Source organism: Protopterus annectens, chromosome 1.part0 (genome assembly GCF_019279795.1).
Source record: "Protopterus annectens isolate FY-2018-M chromosome 1.part0, PAN1.0, whole genome shotgun sequence".
Classification (NCBI taxonomy): domain Eukaryota; kingdom Metazoa; phylum Chordata; order Ceratodontiformes; family Protopteridae; genus Protopterus; species Protopterus annectens.
The window spans coordinates 221,364,215-221,380,921 of NC_056725.1; the positions used below are offsets into that span (position 1 = coordinate 221,364,215).

Here is a 16,707-nt window from a genome sequence, read left to right on the forward strand (position 1 = left end):
GACTCTCTTATGGTCAAGTTCAGTTGGAGAGTCTACTCATAACCTATGACCTAAATAGTTCTGTCTTCTGCTTTACAAATGGGACAAATGCGGCAAGAATGAAGCATCTCTATGCAATGTAATTTGCTTAAGAACAAGAAACTGTGGCCCTACCAGTTATGCTTGTGCAGAAGGAAAAAGCTCTGACTATCAACTAAGCAAGGAAAGATCAAGTAGCACCTTAGCAAACTCACTGATGTCCCCTGCACCTAAAACCCCTGGAACATCTTAATGGGCATGCACCATGGAGATATGACAAAAAATAAAAAAATACTTTCACAGCTTTCTAAATGAAAGCTCCTCTTGGTCATGCCCAGATGAAGGGGAGTGATCAGGCCAAGTTGCCAAGAGGGGACTGATGGTCAGCAGGCACTGGAACAGAAAAAATAAGAAAAAGGAACTGTGGATGCAGAATTTCAGTTTAATACTGACTGCAAGAAGAATGTGCAAAAATCTTTAATAGCCGCAGCAAGCTGTATTGCATTTTTCAAGGAATTAAATCCCTGGAAGTTTACAGTATACTTTTTTGAGACTGATTACTACAGTGATATGACTGAAGCTTTTCGAGTCAATGTGAATCAAGAAAGAAGCTACCACATTTCCTACATCTGTTAAAATCAGGGGACTAGGTCTTACTCAGTCTATCAATGCTTATTTTACTGAATTAAAGAATCGAGCTAAATACAGAATCTGTTAAGTTACATGATTTACTAGTTCAAAGCAGAACTATGCCAAGTTAGAGAAATGATCAGATGATGGACACATTAGTGAAAGAATAAGAGTTAATGAGTGCTGAGTATGTAATATTACTCCATCATTATGAAGCATATAAAACAATATGTCAAATAGAAAATTCTGAAAATAAAGTAAGAATGAGTTGTGCAAATTTTGCCAAGTTTGAGAACCAGGAGAAATGTGTTAAGTTCTACAAGAGGTACAGTTATTAACAATAGCTATTAACAAAAGAAATGTCCCACAATTCTCAAGTTTGTAAAAGCTATGAAAAATAAATCACTTAAAGTGTGAAAAATGAAGGAAATTAATTCTCAAGGGCATTTTAATTTCTTTGTAACAATGTCATGATATGATTTGTATTGACAATGCACATAGAGTAAGTACTGTGCAAGCCAAACGGATAGAAAAACCTTATCCAAAAAATCAGATGGAAAAATTTTGAGGGAAAAGATTAAAATTAATATGTAAAGTAGAGTTTTCAGACTAGGTACTGGCAAAGCATGTATTATAAAGTCTGTTCAATCATTTGAAGCACTGACTTTAAAAGCAAGCAAATTGAAGTCAATGGTATGCAAACTGCATATTTATTCAAGCCACCATGTAAAACTAAATGGTCAAAAATTAAGTTTCAGAGTAAGAAACACAAAGTTCAACAACAAATAGCTGAAAATGAAGAATCACAATCAGGCTGGGGCTACTTGAATAGCACTGCTTGGTATGGCAAAAATAATTTACTGCGTGAATGCAGTTAACGTGTGGACCAGTAAATGAGTGGGCTGTTGACATGCTTTAAAAGTATAAAGATGTATTTATTTATTTGTTTGTTTATTTATTTACTTAATTGACATTTGTTTACAAGGAACGCCCAAATGGGATAAAAAGAAGTTATGTACTCTACATAATGCTCCATTTGAGTTGACCATTTTCATTCTTCCTCAACAAGTTGGTACGGATCCGACCCATGGATCTAACTCAGCATCTTTTTACAGCTTGTGGATACTGGAAGCTCCCAAGCTCCTCCCTTACTTATAATGCTCTAGTCCCCTACTATAGTTCAGAACTTGTTTGATGGACTTATAGCTTGATACAAAAATGGAAACAATTATAAAAAGAGAAACCAATATCTGGAGTTAAAGGGTTGGAACACTGGTTCCCTTATATCTTCTGATTCTTCCAGAAGTCAGAAACCAAAAAAGGTAGGGAGTTGAGGAAAAATTAAAATACAGTGGATATAAAAAGTGTACACACACCCCTGTTAAAATGGCAGTTTTTTGTGATATAAAAAATGAGACCACAATAAATCATTTTAAAACTTTTCTCACCTTTAATGTGACCTATAACCTTTTTTTATTTTTATTTTATTTATTTTACATTTGTTGACCGGGCTAGTCTTACTGGACATATATCCGTTTTCAGTAGAGGCCCGGGGAGAAAAGCTCCAAATACACGAAGTAATACAATTATTACAAAAGACCAAAATAAACATAATACAAAAGTACCAGTGTAGACTTATACAGCAATTTACGAAAAACTAACACTGACAAAAGTATGTCAATAGAGAAAAAGTCAGATAAAAGTAAAATACGTGATATCGAATATACTAAAGTTAGATTCAATAAAAGATAGATACGCAGTACACAGGTCGGAAAAACATATGTGACAGTAAACTAGAATGCTAAGGTAGAGTCAGTATCAAGGATAAAACAGTCAATAATTAAACCTATTATTCGAGGACCCATAAGGGGAGAGGGGGGAACTTGGGAAAAAATGAAATCATTTCAGTCAGGGTTAGCACAAGGGCATAACCACCGGGATTTTAGATATTCTTTGATGTGTCTTTTGAAGTGGGATGTAGAGTCAAGGTTAGTTATTTCATAAGGGAGTTGATTCCAGAATTTCCCGACAGAGTTAGAGAATAATGCATCCCCAGCTTTATTATAGGATTTATTTAAGGCCACCAGGAGTTTATTAGCAGAGCGTAGTGTGGATAGGTTTTTATATGGCGAAATTAGTTTTTTGAGGCTAGGGGTAGCATCAGGGTAGAAAAGAGACTTATGAGTGATAAGTAGCTGTTGATAGAGTATGTGGTTATTTAGCTCTAACCAGTCTAGTTGCTTGAGGTTGTGACAGTGATGAGTTCTGAAGGGGTTAGCAGTAATGAATCTAGTTATACTATTGTAACAGGTGGATAGTTTGGTAAGGTTGGATTTAGATAAGTTTGTATATATAGCAGAGGCATAGAAAAGGGTAGAGATCAGATGGGTCTGGGCCAAGGTTTTTCTGGCTGCAGGGGTAAGAAAGGGTTTAATTCTGTAGAGAGAACCTATCTTTTGTTAACTGATTTAATGGTATTGTTAATATGGTCATCAAAATTAAGATGGTTGTCAATAGTAACACCTAACAGGCGAAAGTGGTCATATCTGGGTTAATACAGGTTGCATTATTTGAGGAGATAGTGAAGAAAGGAGTTGGAGATTTGTGTGTAGGAGTAAAGAGAAGAAGTTTAGTTTTTGGCATTGAGAAGGAGGGAGTGTTCCATAAACCATCTCTCGTTATGGAAGACTGCTTGGGTAAGGGACTGGAGGGAGGAAACATTATTAGTAGCGCAGATTAGAGTTGAGTCATCAGCATATTGAATACAGATGGCTTGGGGGATGTTCAAGTGCAGGTCATTGATAAATAAAGAAAAAGAAGGGGACCTAAGATTGAGCCTTGTGGAACCCCAATGTTTACTGGGAGTAAGGAAGAAAGGTTGTTATCCCATAGCACTGCTTGTTGCCTGTTTTGGAGATAACTCCTAAACCATTGAAGAGCTTGTGAACCAAGAGAATAGTGATGTAGTTTGTCAAGGAGAATATTATGATTAACCATATCAAAGGCTTTTGACAGGTCTAGGAATAGTGCTGATGAGAAAAGGTTTTTGTTCCTATTATTATTTATAGCCAGAGAAGGAAAGGAGGGCAGTTGTGGTGCTGTGAGAAGGTCTAAAGCCATGTTGACAATTAGCTAGAAGATTGTTTTGCAGAAGGTAGTTAAGAAGTTGTTTGTGTATACATCTTTCCATAATCTTAGCTAATGGGGAGAGTAAGGCAATAGGGCTTAAAGTTTGAGAGTTCAGTAGAGGAGCCCCCTTTGTGTAGAGGAATTATATGAGATATTTTCCATATGGAAGGAATTTTTCCTTCAGAGATAGTTCTGTTAATAAGTATGGATATGGGATAGTCTATGGCTTCAGCGGCAATTTGTAGGTATTCTGATGGAAGTTGGTCAGCAGATGGGGTGCAAGGTTTAAGTTTTTTGAGAAGCTTATAAATAAGAGATGTAGCAACAGGTTGAATGTGAAAGGTATCAGTTGAGGCTTTGGAGGTATTAGGGCAGCTAGTAGTAGATGTGGGTAATGAATTCGCTAGGGCTTGAATGGTTTCTGTAAAATACTTGTTAAAGGAATCTGGGATCTGGGAGGAATTGTCGAGGTCAAAGCCAGATGGGGTAGGAGTAGTAGAATGTCCTGGTTTAAGAAGTTTGTTAATACCTGACCAGAATTTTTGAGGGGTGTGTTGATTTGTTTGTTGAAGGTGGAGATAATATTCCTTTTTGTCTTTAAGAGTCTCTTTTTTAGTAGCATTTCTTAACTGTTTGAAGAGTAGGTGATCTGATATACTTTTAGTAGCTCTCCATTTAGCCCAGATTTTATTCCTTAGGTGCATTTTTTGCTTAGTTTGTTTAGTGAGCCAAGGTGCTGATTTAGATTTTATTCTAGTAGAGCGAATGGGAGCATGATCATTAAGGATATGTAGAAAGTGAGTATTAAAGTAGGACACTGCTTCATTTAGTTCAAGGCTAGTCAGTGGGGACCAGTCACATGCTTTCAATTCTGTCAGAAAGTTGTCTGGGTTGAAGGATTTATTAGAGCGGATATCTTGATGTTATGGGTAATTGGAATATGCAATTTTTGTCTACTAACATAAGTGAGCATATGGTCACTAATATTATCGGAAGTGTTCCTGGGGTGTAAATGTTAGTATGGTTATTTGTAAGGATCCAGTCAAGAGTAGTTTCTTTTTTATTCGGTTTATGGATTCTAGTTGGAGAGGTAATTAATTGTGAGAACCCATAGAGGTTTATATGACTAGTAGGGTGCTGGGATGAACAGGTTATCCAGTCAATGTTAAAGTCCCCAAGGATAATAGTTTCCTGGGGTAGCTGATTAGAGAGTGAACTAAGTAAGTTTTCTAGAATATGGATATTATTTCCTGGGGGAATGTACATACAGATTAGATATATTGATTTGTTGTTGTTAATTTGAAGTTTGATAGACAGTATTTCGGTTTTGGAGTCTAGTGAGGGAAGTTCATTATAGGGTGTGACTTTGAGATTAGATTTATAGATAATGGCAACGCCTCCTTTCTTCTTTATACGGTCACTTCTAAGAATATTATAGCCTGGTGGGGTGATTTCATGGTCTGGAGTAGAGGGTTTTAGCCAGGTTTCTGTAAGACATAGAATGTCGAATGAGTGTAGGTGCAAGAGTGCATGAAGGTGGTGAGTTTTGTTATTTATACTTCTAATATTAAGGTGAGCAATTAGAAGGGAGTTGGCTGTTTTAGTACATGGCAATGGAGTTGGAGAAGTAATATTGTTTAGATTGAAGTTAGAATTAGTATTGGGACCAGGGTTAGGATGAACATCTCCATGTAGGAGGAGATTATGCTGAGAATCTAAGTGGAATTTAGGATTTTTAGTTGAGTTATAATGATATGTTTTGTTTAAGTAAAAAGATATATGAGTTTTTCTGTGGAATTTTGGTAGTAGATAGGTGGAGGAACAGGTTATGTTGCTGTGATAGTGTGTGTTGATAGAAGAGGTTGGTAAAGTTTGTTGGAGGTGAAAATTGTGTTTATGTAAGGAGATATTTTCAAAGAAGGTGACATAATAAGGTAAGGTTAGGGTGGTTATAGCAATGGTGAAAAGTGTGATATATGTGAAAAAGGATTTGAGTAGAGGAGGCATAGTGGTAGGTAAGAAGCTAGAGAATATAGCTTGTGATAGAATGTCAGATTAAGAGTAAGTAGGGATGAGCTGAGTTACAGTGAAAGATTTTCAGTTGAAGGGAGAAAAAAGGAGACTAGCAACAGGAAATGGTGAAGTTATAGTTAAAAGGCAGGTAGCATGGAATAGGAATACAGAGTATGGCCAGGGCAAGAGGAAAGGTGCAGTAAAGATGTGGGAAGACAGAGAAGGAGTTAAAATAGGTAAGGAGTGGGAAAGGGAATTTGAAGTAGAGATAGTCTTTGGAGTTGGGTGGAGTTTGAAAAGTGGAATGCAGATCAGAATTAACTATGTAGGGAGTTGAGGTAAGTTGTGAGAAGGTTGGGGATTGGCTGAGAGAAATAGGGGGAGTGGTTAGTGAGGTATAAGTCTAGGACCTCCAGGGGTGGGTGGGATATGGGGGTAGGGTGAGGAGCGAAGCAGGGCCACAAGTAAAGACAGAGTGAGTGGAGACAATCTGTGAGCAGCAGGACACAGGGAAAGATAGTGAAGCAAGTGAGTAGCTGGTATGGGGCACTAAAAGTCAAGGTAGTAAAGTGAAAAGAGGGTGAAGTATAGAAGCAGAAAGTGAGATCAAGAGGGGGAGAAAGTAGGCTAAGTAGGCTCCAAATGAAGAGAAGAGAAAGTAAGATCTATGAGCAGAGACTGAAAGAGGATAGGGGAAGGATTAAAGGCACCAAGCCTAGTGATCACTGGTACCAAGTGGGCAAAAAATGGAAGACGTGGCAGGTAGCCAAGGAGAAGTAACCACAGGTGAGAAAGAAACGGTAGGTAGCAAGGGATAGAGCATGCAGAAGGCTGAATTAAGGGAGGGAGGGAGGGGGGACTGGCTGCTGGCTTACAAGACCCAGAGGCAAATAACAAGACTAAAAAGGTGTAATTACAGTCTGAAATATACATATACACCTTCAAAAATGGGTCAGGTGTAATAACATACTTAGCAACTTCAGTACAACCAGGTGGGAGCACAGGGCAGCACAAGATAGTGGATGGTCACTTAGGTAAGGCTTGAGGTGGTTCAGGGGTCCTTAGGAACAGGCAAGTCCCTTAATAAATGTTCAGGAGAGATTGTTAGCAACTTCAGTACAACCAGGTGGGAGCACAGGGCAGCACAAGATAGTGGATGGTCACTTAGGTAAGGCTTGAGGTGGTTCAGGGGTCCTTAGGAGCAGGCAAGTCCCTTAATAAATGTTCAGGAGAGATTGTTAGCAACTTCAGTACAACCAGGTGGGAGCACAGGGCAGCACAAGATAGTGGATGGCCACTTAGGTAAGGCTTGAGGTGGTTCAGGGGTCCTTAGGAGCAGGCAAGTCCCTTAATAAATGTTCAGGAGAGATTGTTAGCAACTTCAGTAAAACCAGGTGGGAGCACAGGGCAGCACAAGATAGTGGATGGCCACTTAGGTAAGGCTTGAGGTGGTTCAGCGGTCCTTAGGAGCAGGCAAGTCCCTTAATAAATGTTCAGGAGAGATTGTTAGCAACTTCAGTACAACCAGGTGGGAGCACAGGGCAGCACAAGATAGTGGATGGCCACTTAGGTAAGGCTTGAGGTGGTTCAGGGGTCCTTAGGAACAGGCAAGTCCCTTAATAAATGTTCAGGAGAGATTGTTAGCAACTTCAGTACAACCAGGTGGGAGCACAGGGCAGCACAAGATAGTGGATGGCCACTTAGGTAAGGCTTGAGGTGGTTCAGGGTCCTTAGGAGCAGGCAAGTCCCTTAATAAATGTTCAGGAGAGATTGTTAGCAACTTCAGTACAACCAGGTGGGAGCACAGGGCAGCACAAGATAGTGGATGGCCACTTAGGTAAGGCTTGAGGTGGTTCAGGGGTCCTTAGGAGCAGGCAAGTCCCTTAATAAATGTTCAGGAGAGATTGTTAGCAACTTCAGTACAACCAGGTGGGAGCACAGGGCAGCACAAGATAGTGGATGGCCACTTAGGTAAGGCTTGAGGTGGTTCAGCGGTCCTTAGGAGCAGGCAAGTCCCTTAATAAATGTTCAGGAGAGATTGTTAGCAACTTCAGTACAACCAGGTGGGAGCACAGGGCAGCACAAGATAGTGGATGGCCACTTAGGTAAGGCTTGAGGTGGTTCAGGGGTCCTTAGGAGCAGGCAAGTCCCTTAATAAATGTTCAGGAGAGATTGTTAGCAACTTCAGTACAACCAGGTGGGAGCACAGGGCAGCACAAGATAGTGGATGGCCACTTAGTTAAGGCTTGAGGTGGTTCAGGGGTCCTTAGGAGCAGGCAAGTCCCTTAATAAATGTTCAGGAGAGATTGTTAGCAACTTCAGTAAAACCAGGTGGGAGCACAGGGCAGCACAAGATAGTGGATGGCCACTTAGGTAAGGCTTGAGGTGGTTCAGGGGTCCTTAGGAGCAGGCAAGTCCCTTAATAAATGTTCAGAAGAGATTGTTAGCAACTTCAGTACAACCAGGTGGGAGCACAGGGCAGCACAAGATAGTGGATGGCCACTTAGGTAAGGCTTGAGGTGGTTCAGGGGTCCTTAGGAGCAGGCAAGTCCCTTAATAAATGTTCAGGAGAGATTGTTAGCAACTTCAGTACAACCAGGTGGGAGCACAGGGCAGCACAAGATAGTGGATGGCCACTTAGGTAAGGCTTGAGGTGGTTCAGGGGTCCTTAGGAGCAGGCAAGTCCCTTAATAAATGTTCAGGAGAGATTGTTAGCAACTTCAGTACAACCAGGTGGGAGCACAGGGCAGCACAAGATAGTGGATGGCCACTTGGGTAAGGCTTGAGGTGGTTCAGGGGTCCTTAGGAGCAGGCAAGTCCCTTAATAAATGTTCAGGAGAGATTGTTAGCAACTTCAGTACAACCAGGTGGGAGCACAGGGCAGCACAAGATAGTGGATGGCCACTTAGGTAAGGCTTGAGGTGGTTCAGGGGTCCTTAGGAGCAGGCAAGTCCCTTAATAAATGTTCAGGAGAGATTGTTAGCAACTTCAGTACAACCAGGTGGGAGCACAGGGCAGCACAAGATAGTGGATGGCCACTTAGGTAAGGCTTGAGGTGGTTCAGGGTCCTTAGGAGCAGGCAAGTCCCTTAATAAATGTTCAGGAGAGATTGTTAGCAACTTCAGTACAACCAGGTGGGAGCACAGGGCAGCACAAGATAGTGGATGGCCACTTAGGTAAGGCTTGAGGTGGTTCAGGGGTCCTTAGGAGCAGGCAAGTCCCTTAATAAATGTTCAGGAGAGATTGTTAGCAACTTCAGTACAACCAGGTGGGAGCACAGGGCAGCACAAGATAGTGGATGGCCACTTAGGTAAGGCTTGAGGTGGTTCAGGGGTCCTTAGGAGCAGGCAAGTCCCTTAATAAATGTTCAGGAGAGATTGAGCTTATTAGCGTATCTCTAGGGTCGGGGCAAGCAGCAGCCAGGTTTGAAAAACAAACAAATCTGTTAGGGGGGAAAAAAATAAAAAAACGTACAATAAGCTGGTTGCATAAGTGTGCACACCCTTAAACTAATACTTTGTTGAAACACCAGTAGTGTACTGTTTCAATCTTTGATGTCAGCATGACTCCTGCAATTCATACAGGGTTACATATATTGGTAACATATCTAAATACAACTGTAGATTATTTCTTTTTTTTGAGAGCCGTTGCTCCTACTATGACTAGAACTGCCTGGGTATCTTTCTTCCACATTGCTCTCATTTCTTCCCGCAAATCCTGATATTTTATTAATTTATGTCTCTCTGTATGCAAGACACTAGTCACTGGGTGTAGTGGTTTTAATGATAAATGCTACTTTTGTCTTATTTTAATAGACCACTATATCTGGTTATCTCGCATCTGTCTTCTGAACTGTTGGTAATGGGTGATTCCATATGATGTAGGCTTCATCATTTTCTATGATGCTTTGCGGTTCATGTTTCCAGTGTTTTTCAGCCACTTCAATGCCATAATGTTTGGACAATCCCCAGTGCAACAGTCTTGCCATATTATTATGCCTTTCGGTATACAGTCCTTCTGCCATTAGTATATCACAACCATCAACAAGGAGAGCAACTGTTTCCAATTCTGTTTTACAAAACCTACATTTGTCTGTTTCTCCCATATGTTCAATGGACTTTGTAAACCAACATGTACCTAGACCACTACCTTGGGCTGCCAATATTAACCTTTCATCTTTTGGTTTGAATTCAACTCTCCTTAAACATTTCTGCATTTGATCCTGATCAACATGAGGTTCCGCCACAAGTTTTCTACACTTACAACTATATTTATGCATTTTCTACATTTCTTGCCTTCTCATCTGGTCCCTTATATTCTTTCTTTTGTTTTTTGGCACATTCAGTTGCTGCCTGATTTTTATCTACTTTTGGTTTGATTTCCATTCCCACTTGACGCCGATATGCTTCTGCTACACTAAGAAGAGAAGTCATCTTATACTTATTCTCCTTATGTTTCAAAACTTTCAATATGTTTGGGTCTTGAGGTCAGCAGATATGTATGCAGTCCCATGACTGTAGATCTATACATGTAAACAATTTCAAGGAGGCCCATACTTCCTTTGGAACGGGGAATATATAATCTTGGTATATACTGACTTTTATAAAATAATTTGATGACCATGAAACATCCCTTCTTGTTTTCCTGTCTAATCTATCCAACACCTTTTGGGGCCTGGCAATCACTCCAAAACTATAAGTTAGGACAGGAAGAGAAAATTGGTTTACAGCTTGAATTTTGTTCCTAGATATCAATGCTGTTTTCAGGATTAATTTAAGTCTTCTAAAATATTCCTTACTTAGTTTTACTCAGATTTGTTCATGTTTTATTGTTGACCCTTCATCACTTCCAAAATATTTTTACACTCTATCTCCCTCAAGTTCTTTTAAATCACATTCTTGTCCCAAACTTTTTTTTTTAGTTGGTGCTGCAGCTTTCCTGCTTTAAAGGTTGATTTTGCACATTTATCAAGACCAAATGACATTCTTATATCATCTGAAAAAGTTTTGACTACTTGCAGTAGTGCTTTCAGTTCCTCATCTGATGAGCTATACCATTTTAAATCACTGACAGAGAAGATGAGAAGTCTTTACACTTTGTTGCTTTTTGGGAGCCAAATTTTAGCCATGACCTATTATGTTAGGCAGACAGCTTAATGGGTTAAGGGCAAGGCAAAACAGCAACATGACAGAGAGTCAACCTGGAATATCCCCCTTTGGATTTTTATCCCTGGAATAATAATTTGCCCTTTATCATAGCTTAACTGCAAAGTGGTTTGTCACTGTTTCCTGGTCAATGTGATGTAGTTTATCAATACAGGGTGCATCTTAGCACTCTTATCCATGAATCTGGGATACTGTCATATGCTTTTTTGTAGTCAATCCATGTTAGATTCTTCCCCTTTTTAGAGTTCTCAACTATGACTTTATTTAAAAACAAATGATACTTTGTTCCATGTGACTTTCCTTTATTGCCCTTTTGTTCTACTGTCATAATTGAGTTTTCTCCTAAATGACTATAAACTCTGTCGGCATCAATTCCAGTATATAGTTTATACGGGATCAGAAGGCATGTTATTGGTCTATAATTTTTAGGGTAACTTGCAGGTTCACTCTTAAGCAGGAACATTTTTTTTCCTATTGTTAGCCAGGTTGATGTCTGTTCAGGGTGCGCATATAAATAGTTCTTACTTATGGCTAAACCTTAGTGCAAAGATGTTAATACTTTTAACCAGAAGTTAGCTACTGCATCTGGGCCTAGAGTTTTCCAATTGGAGGCTTTTCTTAACTTTGTTTCCATCTCTCTGGCTGTTACTTCATCCCATTTCATATCCTCTGCCTTTGAATTTCTTTTTGTCTTTTACTTCTTCTACCCATTTAGCATCTTTATGTTTCACAGGATCTTTATAAATACTTCTTCAAAATGTATCTTTTTTTGGTGGTGTTTCATTTCCTTTTACCTTGTTTCCCAGTTCTGCCTGTGCTGATATTTTTATTTGAGATATCGCATGATAAATCCTGATCTATTATAATACTGCGCATTGCTTTTATATCTTTCTGAGTATTTTTGTTGATCTTTCCCTCTTCTATTCTCTTCTAACAGTGACACTTTTGTCTTAATTGTTTTATATTTTTCTCTATTCGATACTTCCATGATGGTATGCGATTTCTTCCTCCCTTTCCCTTACTACCCTGAGTTCTTGTGGGAGAATTTTATCTGTTATTAATTTAGCTGCACAGTAATATATCCTGTTAACGTCTGTTATATCGCACGGATCTCTATGCACAGTCCTAATTACTGTGTTAATTTGTTTTATCAAACTTGGCTTTTTGGGTTTTCTTGACCTTCTGCAGTCTATTTCTTTCACTGATATTAATACCTCTATCTATCTCTATTAAATCAAGCAAATATTCTCTTAGCTCATTTTCTTCTAAACTGAGGGCACATTTTTTTTGCTCTCCATTTAACTGTGGGGTCATTCTATAGAAAGTTCTATAGCATCTTCCTGTGGCACATTCTCTTCAATTTCATCCTGTACCATCTCTTGCTCTGTCATATGGGAACTCACAGGCCTATCACTCCTCAACATTGACTGTGTCAGAGTTGCCACAGTTTCCTGTTCCTTCCCTTGCTGTCCAGCTTCAAGTGAACATTTATACTGGCTTCCTGTGGAAGGCTCCAAAATATCTTCATATGGCACCTCACCACTTGCTTCCCATTCCACTGGTTTCTCCTTAGTTTGGATGTTCATTGCTCTATCCTGCTGTGGTGCTTTCAGAGTTAGATTTTCTATACTGAATCCTTCACTTCGCAGGTTCTCCATAACCTCAGTTTCTATTTCTTTAACTTCTCCATTACTAATTTTATATTCTGCTTTTCCTCCTTGCCTTCTTATTTTTTTGTATTGCAAAGTTTTCCATGACTGTATTCATTTGCCTATTTTTCTCTTCGAATATCTTTGGTCCTGCTCTTTTTGTATTGATTAGTTTTGCTTTCTCCTTTGCATAAATATTATACCATATTAAATCTCTTTTTCTTTCCCATGTCCATATTTCTACTTCAAATGTCTTCTGATCTTCCTGTTTCACCTTACTTTGGGGACTTCCATCATGCTATGATGTAACCTGTGTTAGACCTTCTACACCAAATCCTTCACTTTGCTGGCATTCCATAACTTCAACTTCTAGTTTTTAACTTCCATTTTACTAACCTTTTTTTCTACAATCCCTCTTTGTGATATTTTTTAATTGGGGAATTTTCCACATCTGGATGCCTTTGCCTGTATTTCTCTTCAAATATCTTTGGGTTGCCTTTTTTGTATTGATTAATTTGGCTTTCAACTTTGCATAAATATTGCACCATATTAAATCTCTCTCTCTCTCCCATGTCCATATTTTTTTTTTATACTTTTCAAAAATCTCTAGGTTTTGTTTACATTTTTGCACTTCCTCAGATGGTTCTTTTTCCAAACAGCTCAAAGTTTCTTGGTTTATATAATGTTTTTCACAAATCTGTTGCATTAGTGAACATAAATTTTTGTTTGAAGCTTCTGACACTTTTCTTGTGGAAGTATTTTCCTCTAATTTCTCTCAATCTTTTTGTATATCTTGTGTCTAGAAATTCTGGACTTTTTGCATAACAGAAACAATAAATAATTTCTTTCTTATTCTTATCCTCAATAGTCCACTCTGTCATCTTTATGGGTCCTCTTTGGCCTATCAGTTTTTTGTGATTTTTGTGTACTGCTACTTCCTTCTACAATAGGGGAAGGGGGCATCCTTCCCCTGTGCCTGGTCTGGTTTCATTCTAGGAATGTTTGTTTATTTTGAGGATTCTATGCTGTCATTTTTTCCACTCCTGGCACCAGTGCACCTACCAGGATTGGACACTTTTTTTATCCTGGGTCTTGTGCACCCAGTTTTTTTTTTTTATTTTTGACCTACTTCTGTCCATGATATATGCTATATAAAATACAGTCTACGTATCAGTGTCGTCTTGCTGAGATTTTGAGAAAATCTTCAGCACTAATGTATCTTTTGTAATGTTCAGCCTGGCTCTCTGGTGCAGGGAAAGATGACCCTCGACTGACTCCAGAGATGGACAATCGGGCCTCCTTTCAGGAGCACTGGTAGAGTCTGTCAGAGAAAGTATGTCTGGATCACAAGTCCTGGAGGGCTCCGCTGCCACATGGACATCTTCTGTTAGCTCCCCCAGGGGCAGAGGGGGAAACTCTATCTCCATGTGGATCATGGAAAGGATGTTGGGGCTTTCTGAACCACATTTTTTAACCATCTCATTGATTCCTAAAAAAGAGTCTTTGAGGAGTCGAAAAAACATACACCCATTGGAGACAGGGTCTTAACATCCTGCTTATATCCGGATAGTGTATCTTTAACTTTAGGAGCAAACAAAGAAATTCCATCTAAGGGAGCACTGACGAAGGAAGACTTGAAGGGCTCTGCAAAATCATGCAGGTTCATCCAAGCATGTCTCCTAATGGAAATGCCTGAACCCACCATCATTGTGGTTCCTTCAGCTGCATGTAAAATAAGCCTCTTGGATGAAATGGAAACGGACTGTACAGTAGCCAACTGTGAGGTAATACAGGTCTCTGCCTCAGAAGTAATGGACCCAGAAAGAGATCTAGATAGCTCTTTAATCAAATCCCTCTGAAGTCTGGTGAAGTTTGCCAAATAATTTGGTGATCTGAGTGCAAAGGTCACTAAAGCATATGCACACTTCCCAAGTAAGTCCAGTACCCTGGGCTCTCTGTTAGGGGATGGAAAGATAAACTCTGTTCCTCAAATTCATTCTTTGTGCCAGCCACTACGACCATGGCATCTACTGGTACTCCTTTGCTCCAAAATGTTCTTCCTTTCGGTAGTGTCAGATCCTGTCTGACCTCTTGGGGATCGGCCCAACAGCACTGGGTTCCTTCCACGCCCACCTAGAGCTCAAATCAATGTGTTCATCATCAGGCAGCGTTACCCAGGAGGTAGATGGGCCAGGCCCAAAGACTTCCAGGAATACTGATTCCTCTTGGGAAGGGTTATCAGTAGACCACCCTCCTTTGCTTAAGTATCTCCAGGATGTCCCCAAAAAAGATGTCATCTGGCTTTGGGGACCCTTCCCTCTCTTCAAAAGCTGTAGCATCTGTGACTGACTCTTGCGGAGAGTCTAAGTGCACTTTCTCTTCCTAAGGACTTCTTCGGCAGAATGCTCTGAAGAAGTATCAGAAGATATGAGTATACCCTGCTGGATAGTCAGGAGACTTTGGGCTGGCTGTCCCTGTGGAGTAGAATGTTGAGGCTTCAAGCTCAAAAACATATGAGAATGGGAAGATGAAGCCCAGGAGGAGGGGTCGTCCTTCCTCTAGAGGTACAGAATAATCTCTCCACTGCCTCAAAGGTAGAATGCCCCTGGGAGGAGGAGGTCAATGGTGCTGAGAAGACATAGTTCCAAACCACTGACTCCTTCTGACCTGAAGGCAGCACACCTGCGGCAGAGGTTGGAGCAGAGCTGTCCAAAGCCATGGCTCTGAGGGGCAGAGATGGCTCCAACAACTTTGGAATCAACTCCAACATCTTGGATCCAGCAATACAGCTATGACTCCAAGAGTCATCTGCTCTGACACGCTAAGAGCTGGTCCACTCAGAGAAGGTATCGAAGCAGAAGATACCACAATCTTCATATCTGACAGGAATGGCTCTGTAAGTCTCAGATCCAGGAGCTCCAAAGCCATACTTTGGATCGGAGAAGGAGCCGAGACACGTGGAGTAGTACTGGTAAAGGTCTCCAGAGTTGATGGGGTAGGAGCCAGGAGAACTTCCATCTGAATTTGTGCAGAGAGAAATTTCCTTATCATTCTGTCCACATCTCCTTGTATCAGACTCCTGGAAAAATGAGAAGAAGATGCCACTGAAGGGGTCCCAGAATGAGGGCATCTCTCTAGGAACAGTGATGACAGACATGAAGGGACAAAAGCTTTGGCTCTCAGTGTGTCAGATCCGATGATGCAAATCTCTTGTCAGAAGCTGTCAGATCCAAGGATTTAGTCTTCAGATCCATGGAACTTGGATCTGACAGCTTGGACACCTTAAGAGAAAGTTCAGGAGTCAGGTCTGAGCTAGGAGTAGATGATCCAGAAGGTTCTACTGTATGCTTTCTGGACTCCTTCTCTGATTTTTTGGAGGTTTGAGCTCCAGATAAAAAAGAAGAAGGTAATAAACCTTTTAAAATTAGGTTATTCTTGTGATCTACTAATGGGTTAAAGGCCTCACAAATATCACATGACTCTTTTAAATAAACTGGGCCTAAGCAATGCCCACATGAATCATGTGCATCAGACAGAGGTATCTTATGCCCACAGTTCTTACATTTTTTAAAACCAAAATGTTTTTCAGCCACATTGAAGCAGGAAAATGAAGTACAACAATAATAAAAAGTAGAAGAGTTTTTTTTTAAAGAAGAAAGGAAGAAAGTAAAAGTGAATTACCAACAATGGTAAATAAAACAATTACCAAAAAGGTTTAAGACAGAAAAATTTACTGACTATGGTAAACGAGGAATACACCGATAAGTGTATGAAGGATAAGGGAGGAATATACAATACAACTAGAAAAGGTTATAGAAAAGAGAAAATTGTATATCACTCACCATACCACACTAAAACTCAATTGCAATCAGGGACCACGTCCGTACGTCAAGACTGTAAACGAGTTCTGAAGTATGGTAGGGGATTAGAGCATTATGGGTAAGGGAGAAGCTCAAGAGTTTCCAATATCCATGAGCTGTAAAAAGCGGCTGAGTTGGATTTGAGGGTCATATCCAAACCCACCTGTTGAGGGCTGAATGAAAACTGACATCATCAGATTACTTAACTTTCAATGGAAGCCCAGGAAGAAAAGTTCCACACTG

The 16,707-nt window shown here is 40.0% G+C and overlaps 1 protein-coding gene across 2 annotated transcripts in view; it reads right to left on the reverse strand.

The window, feature by feature from the left end:
- EIF2AK2 (eukaryotic translation initiation factor 2 alpha kinase 2) overlaps nucleotides 1–16,707 on the reverse strand; it is a 1,554,704-nt gene that overhangs the window by 952,434 nt on the left and 585,563 nt on the right. The gene's annotated exons all lie outside the window — the stretch shown is intronic.